This window comes from Leptonychotes weddellii, chromosome 5 (genome assembly GCF_054177405.1).
Source record: "Leptonychotes weddellii isolate Sample4059 chromosome 5, ASM5417740v2, whole genome shotgun sequence".
NCBI classification, from domain to species: Eukaryota; Metazoa; Chordata; class Mammalia; order Carnivora; family Phocidae; genus Leptonychotes; species Leptonychotes weddellii.
Window position 1 is genome coordinate 6248806 of NC_138373.1, and position 9397 is coordinate 6258202.

The 9397-nt window shown below is 45.6% G+C and overlaps 1 protein-coding gene across 2 annotated transcripts in view; it reads left to right on the forward strand.

The window, feature by feature from the left end:
• The window catches only part of AZGP1 (alpha-2-glycoprotein 1, zinc-binding), a 41997-nt gene that overhangs the window by 14665 nt on the left and 17935 nt on the right, over positions 1-9397 (forward strand). Inside the window, exon 5 of one of the 2 annotated variants that reach the window (XM_081819381.1) lies at positions 1828-3859. The exons of the other annotated variant lie outside the window; for it this stretch is intronic. The gene's annotated coding sequence lies outside the window, so the exon portion shown is untranslated. Of the gene's footprint in view, positions 1-1827; positions 3860-9397 lie in introns of those variants that run through there. 2 annotated transcript variants of the gene reach the window in all.

Sequence of the window (9397 nt, forward strand, 5' to 3'; positions counted from 1 at the left end):
ACGCGGGACTCGATCCCGGGACTCCAGGATCATGACCTGAGCCGAAGGCAGTCGCTTAACCAACTGAGCCACCCAGGCGCCCAACGCTATTTTTAATTTAACCTGATCTGTCCAAAATATCACTTCCACATATACATTTAAAATTATTTTTAAGCTATTAAATGATAAAGTTTACACTTTATAAAATTAATTAAAATATTTAAATTATTAATTTTAAATGTTATTGATATATCTTACATTTACATTCCTTTTTTTCATATGAAGTCTTTGAAATCCAGTATGTATTTTACATCAAAGGACATCTCAATTGGGATTAGACACATGTCAAGTGTTCAGTAGCCACCTGTGGCTAATGCCTACCCTACTGGAAAAAGCAGGACTAGAATCTTAAGCCAAAGAAGATACTTAAGGCAGAACATTGGCAAATCCAAACCCCTGCTGATCAAACAGAATGCAATGATTTTTCACAAAGCTGCATTTCTAGTTCTACTGTGGTAAGAGCTGAGGTAGGAGGGAAGACTTTCTCACATATTTGGGTGACCGTTTTCCTCTGCTGTAAATTGTTTAAAGCCAAATGAAGTCCTTTTTTTTTTTAAGGTTTATTTATTTATTTATTTGAGAGAGAGAGAGCATGAGCAGGAGGGACAGACAGAGAGGGAGAGAGAATCCCAAGCAGACTCCACACTGAGTGTGGAGCCCAACAGGGGGCTCCATCCCAGGACCCCGAGATCGTGACCTGAGCTGAAACCAAGGGTCCGACACTTAGCCAACTGAGCCACCCAGGTGCCCCTCCCCCAAAGAAGTCTTGAACCTTCTTTAAAGGTGTTTTTCTCCAGGGTAGCTTTTCTAATGTTTCTCTAGGCTTGAGTTACAACTGGCAGCATCACCCCATATGCTAGAATTTCTGACCAATGTAAAATTTCTCAGATGTGTAAGAAGTCCTGATAAATGCCTGGGACTTTGGCCACATTTATATTTTTAGGAGGGTCCTGACTTGAGTGGCTCACTGGATTTTCCTCTAATGTGATTTTTTTTTTTTTTAAGTAGGCTTTACACCCAACATGGGGCTTGAACTCAGAACCCTGAGATCAAGAGTTGCATGCTCTACTGACTGAGCCAGTCAGGCACCCCATTTGTTTGATTATTTTAAAGAGAATAGATAGATGCCCCCACCTCTGTTGAGGTATGATTGACATATAACATAGTGTAAGTTGAAGGTGTAAAATGTGATGATTTGATACAATTATATATTGCAAAATGATTACCACAGTAGGATCGGTGTCAGAATTTCCTTCCTTTTTAAGGCTGAATAATATTCTATTGTATGTGTAGACCACATTTTGTTCATCCATTCATCAATAGACACTGGTTTGCTTCTACTTTGGGACTACTGTAAATCATGTTGCTGTGAACAATATCTCTTCACGCCCTTGGTTTAAATTCTCTGGGGCATATACCCAGCAGTGGAATTGCTGGATCACATGGTAATTTTGTTTTGGATGCTTTGAGGAGCTGCCATACTTGTTTTCCACAGTGGCTAGACAGCTTCTACATCCCCACCAGCCATGTACAAGGGCTCCAATTTCTCCACTTTCTATTTCCAACACTTGCTATTTGGTGTTTTCACTAGTAGCCAATCCTAATGGGTATGAGATGGTCTTTTCTGCATTCTTGCACACTCCATTTGGTCGATTTTGGTGTTTTGTTCTTAGCTTTTTTTAATTTTTGTGGGGGTTTTTTTCCCCCCCATTTGGTCAATTGTGAAACTGTTAGATGCTTCCTGCCGTTTGAACAATTAGGTTTTAATTTTCATGGTGTTCATTTCAGATGAGAGGCAGCCCCAGGCAGTGGCAAGTGCACAGGCCGTGGTGGCACAAGTCCTGGGTTCTGATTCAAGTGTGTCCCTGGGAGACCCTGGGCGGGACAGAAGTTTCTCCAGGCCTGTTTGATCCTCCTCCGGGGGAAGCGAGCATGATAAATAATACACCGTGCTCCGACCCCTCAGCTGAAACTTAGGCCTGGATACATTTGAAGTGGACATTCTCTCTCACAAGTGAGTCGCCGGACTCGATTTCCATTTGTTTGTTTTCCTTTTGACTCATTTTGCTGCCCCTGGAGTACGGTACACGCCGCCCTGGGAGTACCGCCCGGGGACCTGGCGTAGTCGGGTCCGGGCGTCCAGCGAGCCTGGGGAACCACCGAGAGGCGGGGCCTCCCAGGTCCTAGAGAGGGCGCCTCGACAGGCCGACGCGGGGGCACTTCCGGCCTTTGTGTGTCTGCGGGTGACGGCGGCCCGTGGGGGTCGGTGCGCTGCGCTTCGGCCCCCGGGGTCCGTGCTGACGCGCGCCTCGGCGTGCCCCACCCCCTGGGCCGAGGCGGGGGTTCCCCTGACGCGCAGCGCCGGGCTCGGCCTCACCAGGGGGCCCCTAGAAGGGGCACGGCTGCCCACTGCGGGGGCCGCGACTCGACCTGTCCCCGCATTCGGGTCTCGCCTTCCCTTTGTGCCCCCGGCCGGCGAGGACCCTTCAAAGACTAGGGGTGCGGTGGGGGCGGGGTCCGCGGTTTGACCCCTCGTTCCGCCCGGCTGCAGAATTCGGGCCCAACCCGCTCCCTCCCTGATCCGTGTTGCTGTACATGGCGGGTCCTTTGGGAAAATGAGGTGGTTGTCGAACTGCGAAACGGGCTCTGGATCCCTCGGCTTTCCGTTTTCGTTGTTCAGCGCACACTGAGCACCCCGAGCGCTGGGCTAGGAGGAGGGGAAGTGAGGACTCACTAGGTTCTTGTCTGTCCCAGCCTGGGGACACTTAACAAGAGAACAGACGAGTGTGTACCCGACGCGGTGTGAGATGCACACGAGAGCTGGTGTGGACGTGCCACTGCGGACGGGGATCCGGACGGGGAAACTTCGAGGTGGCTGCTGGTGCGGGGAGGGGTGGGAGTCGGGGCTGTGGAAATGCCAGGCAGCCCGGAACGTGCCTGTTAGAGCTGGAGCAAGAGTACAAAGGTGAAAAGGGGAGGGGGGGGGGGACGCTGCCAGGAGAGGGTAACTATTTCAACACCATCCTGATAAATGTTTATTCTGTGCTGGGTTGTGGAGATTAAAGAATGTGCGTGACCACAAGGCCCCGCCGTAGAGATTGTTGAATCCCTTCTGCTGGAAATAGCCAAGACTCAAAAAAAATAAAAAGATAAGTAAACAAATAAAACACCTGGCTTTGTTATCTAGAGATAGTATGGCAAAATGATACCTGAATGCCGCTTACTGGCTATGTGACCTTGGGCAATTTTCTTAATCTTTCTGACCCTCAGATTCTTTGTTTCTAATTTTTTTTTAATTTTTTAGTTTTTAAAGATTTTATTTATTTATTTGACAGAGACACAGCGAGAGAAGGAACACAAGCAGGGGGAGTGAGAGAGGGAGAAGCAGGCTTCCCGCTGAGGAGGGAGACCGATGTGGGACTCGATCCCAGGACCCTGGGATCATGACCTGAGCCGAAGGCAGACGCTTAACGACTGAGCCACCCAGGCGCCCCTCTATTTTTTTTTTTTTAAGATTTTTATTTATTTGAGAGAGAGAATGAGAGAGCGAGAGCACATGAGAGGGGTAGGGTAAAAGGGAGAAGCAGACCTGAGCAGGGAACCCCACTCGGGGACTTGACCCCAGGACTCCAGACCTGAGCTGAAGGCAGTCGCTTAACCAACTGAGCCACCTAGGCGCCCCAGATTCTTTGTTTCTAAAGGAGGGATAATAATAGTAGTATTTAATAGGGACCAATGAATGAGGTAATGTGTATAAGCACCTGCCTCAAATGTGTGGCAGGTACTCAAGGTCCTCCTAGGATATGATAGGGTAGGGTAGGAGAGTGTAGGATAGGATGGTCCTCCTGTAGCTTTCTGCACTTGATCTGAAGTGATGTCACTCCTTTTTTTTTTTTTCTTGTATCAGCCCAGACATCTGGCACTTTTCTTGGTGTCTTTCTGTTTCTATTCTGCGTTTTAAGATTTTTGTTTCTTTGAGTATACTTTTTCCTTTCATTTATTTTTCAGGCTTGAAATCAAGTGTATTCTTTTTCTTCTTCGGGCTTATTTACAGACCTTTTTGCTGAATTGTGATCTATTCCTGAGAACTTGATATTCTGCAAATCTTCATGTCCCCCCAAAATCACTCAAAATAAGACCAAGGCTAATAGAGTTGGGGACACATACACAGAAAGATATTTATGATCTTACTTATATGTAAAATCTAAAAAAAGAACTAGAAACAGAACAGATTGGTGATCGCCAGAGGCTTGGGAGTTGAGGAAAATGGGTAAAGGTGGTCAAAAGGCACGAACTTTCAGTTATAAGGCAATTTCTGGGAGTGTAATGTTCAGTATGGTGCCTATAATTAGCAATACTGTATTGTATATTTGAAAGTTGCCGAGGGAGTCAATCTTAAAAGTTCTCATCACGAGAAAAAAAATTTTGCAACTATGTATGGTGGTGAATGTTAACTTATTGTGGTGACTATTTTGCAATATATACATATGTCAAATCATTATGTTGTACACCTTAAACTGATGCAATATGTCAATTATATTCCAATAGAACTGGGAAGATCATTTAAAATAAAAGGAGCTGGGGCACCTGGGTGGCTCAGTTGGTTAAGCGACTGCCTTTGGCTCAGGTCATGATCCTGGAGTCCTGGGATCGAGTCCCACATCGGGATCCCTGCTCAGCAGGGAGTCTGCTTCTCCCTCTGACCCTCCCCCCTCTCATGCTCTCTCTATCTCATTCTCTCTCTCAAATAAATAAATAAAATCTTTAAAATAAAATAAAATAAAATAAAAGGAGCTGGGGGGCCTGGGGCGCTCAGTCGGTTAAGCGTCCAACTCTTGATTTCGGCTCAGGTCATGATCTCAGTCGTGGGATCGAGCCCCAAGTTGGGCTCCGTGTGCTCAGTGAGGAGTTGGCTTGGGATTCTCTCTCTCTCTCTCCCTCTGCCCCTCCCCCCACTAAAATAAATAAATTTTTTATAAAAGGAGTGGGTAAGGGGGTGCCTGCCTGGCTTAGTCAGTAAAGCATGCAACTCAGATCTTGGGGTGATGAGTTCAAGCCCCATGTTGGGCACGGAGCCTACTTAAAAAAAAAGTTGTGTAATATAAAAGGAGCAGGTAACTTGATGAAGAGGCTGAGAGGAGAGGTTGAGGCCTGAGTTAGGGAGACACGGGCACATACACAGAGATTTGGGCCAACTGTGCAATAAGCCTTTCCAAAATAAAGCTTGTAGCTACCTGAGCTAGCAAGAGGAAAGAAGGATGTGTACTGAACTCAAGTTCCCCACAGCTTGCTGAATTCAGCTTTCCTGCTGTGCTTTGCTTTCGGGTGCACAAGACGTTAACACGCTGAGAAAACTTGCACACGAAACAACAGGACTTCACATTTTACTAATATCGTTCTTCTCGTTTACCAAGTGTCTCTGTGCTAATCACACCCCCAGGAACATATTCTAGCTAAGCAAACTATCTGGTCATCGCTTTCTTCTGGTCCTTTCATAACCTCTCAAGCTACTTCTTTTTTTCCTAAATTTCTCAGGAGACGGTATGATGGATAATAATTTTTGCTTCTAAGAGCAGAGATGTGCAGTGATCAGAAACTGGGAAAACGTGTGGGGAGAAGTGGCGTGGGTGGATGAGATTGAAGTATACACAATACAGGGAGTCTGCAAGTTACAAGCGCCTAACTGACCAACGTTGTGAGTACAGTAGCCAGATGCACCTGCCTCCTCCTCTCCCACCCTCCTCCACCCCAGCCCCAGCCCCACCTCCCCATCCACTACCCCTGAAGGCTCTGACCAGGAAGCAGGAGCTAAGCAGGACACATCTAATCTGGCACCTCTTCCTCACCGCCTCAGGGAAACCATGTCCTCAGCGCCACCCTTCCCTGCCCGTCACTGCTCACTATTCTATTATGCCACATCAGGCAGCCTTGCACCCAGGCACATAAGCTCCCTCTTTGTGTCCCTGCAGTAGGGACTTTTTCCATCACCTGCCTTTACCTTAGAAAATGTACTGGCCTTTTCCATCTCACGCTCTTTACCCCGCTTGTGAATTTCTTTTTTTTTTTTTTTTTTTTTAAAGATTTTTTTATTTATTTATCTGAGAGAGAGAATGGGAGACAGAGAGCATGAGAGGGGGAGGATCAGAGGGAGAAGCAGACTCCCCGCCAAGCAGGGAGCCCGATGCGGGACTCGATCCCGGGACTCCAGGATCATGACCTGAGCCGAAGGCAGTCGCTTAACCAACTGAGCCACCCAGGTGCCCCCCCGCTTGTGAATTTCAATACAACACTAATCATGGCTGATTTGACCAATGATTATTCAGAGATACAAGCGTATTAAGAAGAGAGAAGACCGCAAATACCCATGTGAAATGACATGGGGGCTACGAGCACCTCAATCATTTAAAAGCCCAGGTATCTCACTCAGAACCTCCACAGAAGTAATCTCTTGCTGGAATCCTCCACTACTAGCCCCCCCAAAGGAATAGTGTTTCTAACCCAGCTGCATTGTTTTCCTTTTGTATTTAGATGCTAGAACTGCAGTAATATTTCCTACTGTTTTTCACTGCAGGTCTATAGCGTTTGGACCACATTATGTTTTAGCTAAGTTCTTGTGAGGGCATAAGTGATGTCTACAGCGCTGTTTAGTTGGGAAAATTAGCTCTAAACTCCCAAGAGCCAATCTATAAATGGGCTATTGGAATATATTTCTGTTGTTTATTAGAAATAACCATTTATATGTTAGTATTTTAGTCTTGTAATACTTTACTGTTGTACATAATTTTTTTCTGCCCCTAACCCACATTTATTGGCTTCTTGCTAATGTTTTGAGAAATAACACATTTAATCACTCTGCATGGAAATCTTGCTAAAATTTATGATGCTTTCCTGTGGGGACATGGTTTAACTCATTTTTCTTGCCTCAGTCAACATTACACACATCTTTTACACAATGATGTTCTCAGGGACATCGTGGGTTCTTTGCCCTACATGAAATGATCCTACCTACATAACTTTCTTAGTTTCTCTGTAGATGTCTTTTCAAAGAAAAAGTAAACCGAAGCCTCATATATGCAGATAATTTGCTCAATTAAACAGGAATCCTGCTTTCATCTCAGTTATTACAATAGTCTCTCAGGTTTTTAAAAGTTATTTCTAAGTGACTCAAGAAGTCTGAATTTGGTCAAAATTCAATCCTTGGCACAACCCTTTCCATACGCCATTTTAAAAAACATGGTCTGACACAAATATTTACCTTGTAATGTTCACAGACGAACCCTGAGCCTCTTTAAAAATAAGACAAACAAACTCTGTCCTTTGCTTGGGACGTAGTGCTTATTTTTCAAACCCTATTGCAAACTTCCCTGGTATCTCTGACCCCATTTATGTAGCCAGTGTATTTACAAGAGTGAAGTGACTCATACACACTTGTTTTCTAATTTCCTTTTGGGCAATGGTTATAAAAACATTATTTTGTGAATCCACTCTGTCCCCTGTCATCACTTATTCCCCTGGTCCCACCTGGAACATTAAAATGCCCTCTTTCTGGGAGCAGGTCTATAATCCCAGTCTGTTCTCAACCACATGGTTCTGCTGCTGTAAAGGAACTGGAGGTAAAACTATGGGCGAATGATTGCTCTTTCAAGGAAGTTCCCTTCCCAAGGGCTCTGTCTGTGTTAGAACATTGCCCAGTCATGCTGTGCCCCAGAGGAGCGATCCCATACTGCCTTGGTTTGTCTGTTTTTAAATAGGACCTAATACTTGAAGGATCAGTGAGATAGGACAGAGGAAAGCCCTGTGGAAACTGTGTAGCCGGAACACGGGTAACAACCACAAAGTCAAGCACCTGCTGGGAATCAGGAATGCTACTAGATACTTTGTATCTATGACGCAGTCACTTTTAAAATTTAGGACAACCCTGCAAGGTCCTGCAAGGTTGGCATTATCATGCCCGGAACCTTAATGAGGAAACAGAGGGGCAGACAGTTGCTCATGCTCAGCGGCTCTGCCAGGGGGCCAAGTCAGCTCAAGTTCAAGGCTCAGGCTCTTTTCACTAAAATCCTTCTCCGGATAGAGGCTTTTATTTTCCTCTCTACCCAGAAGGAAGACAAGAGCTGTCCTTCAAGTTCTTAACCACAAACGGAGGGGATGACAGGACTCGTCAGGCCTCAGCAGGGCTGGCTGAGAAGCACAGCAAGTCTCCCAGACCTGGGCATGCATTTTAGAACAGGCTCCAGGCTGTCTGGAAAGCCTGTGACCTTTGTGCATTTCAGGGTGGGGGTTGCTATATAATGTAAAGAGGAAAATTAAGGTGTTTCAGACAAAGCGTAGTATGATCTTGCATTTGGAGATAACCAGAGATGACAGAATATTCCTTCCAGGAAGCTCTGTCTTCTTCCTCTTAACCGAGTAGATGCACAAATGACAAATGACGTGGAAAACCCGAAGGACTTGATTGCTTTTTGAAAATTGCTGAACGATCACCACCTCTTAAAGTGAGTTCAACTAAACTGGCCTATCATCAGGACTAAGACTGACTCAATGAGACCAACTATTTACCAGTTCAACTTGTAACATGTGGAACTTCCAGGGAAGTTCCAGACAAGGGGAGTGAAGGGGTGCAGGAGAGACACCCAAAATGTGCCACTTTGGCATAAAATTATTTCGAGTTAAGGGGCACCTGGGTGGCACAGTTGGTTAAGCATTGGACTCTTGATCTCAGTCCAGGTCTTGATCTCAGTGTTGTGAGTTCAAGTCCCATGTTGGGCTTCACAATGGGCGTGGAGCCAACTTAAAAAAAAAGAAAGATTATTTTGAATTAAAAGGAATAAAAACCCAGCAGATGCAGGAAAGGTGCTCCACCTCCCTCATGACTGCCTAAATTTACATTGGAAAGGAGAGCCTGTGACAGGCAGAGAAGTATTAACAGAGTCCCCACTCTTTATCAATGTGCGCAGTAGAACAATCTAGTTTGGGCCAAACATCTCCTTTCACCTTGATGTTGACTTTTCTCCCCTCTGTGTCCTCAGGCCCTTACCTTTTTCCTTAGCTTATATAAGCTTCATGTTGGCTCACTGTCTCCAGAATTTCCTGTCTGTATAGGTTCCCCAAACCTACGTCTATTAAATTTGATTTTCTCCTGTTTAAAAAAAAAAAAAATTGGGCGCCTGGGTGGCTCAGTCGTTAAGCGTCTGCCTTCGGCTCAGGTCATGATCCCAGGGTCCTGGGATCGAGTCCCACATCGGGCTCCCTGCTCAGCAGGAAGCCTGCTTCTCCCTCTCCCACTCCCCCTGCTTGTGTTCCTGCTCTCGCTGTGTCTCTCTCTGTCAAATAAATAAATAAAATCTTTAAAAAAAAA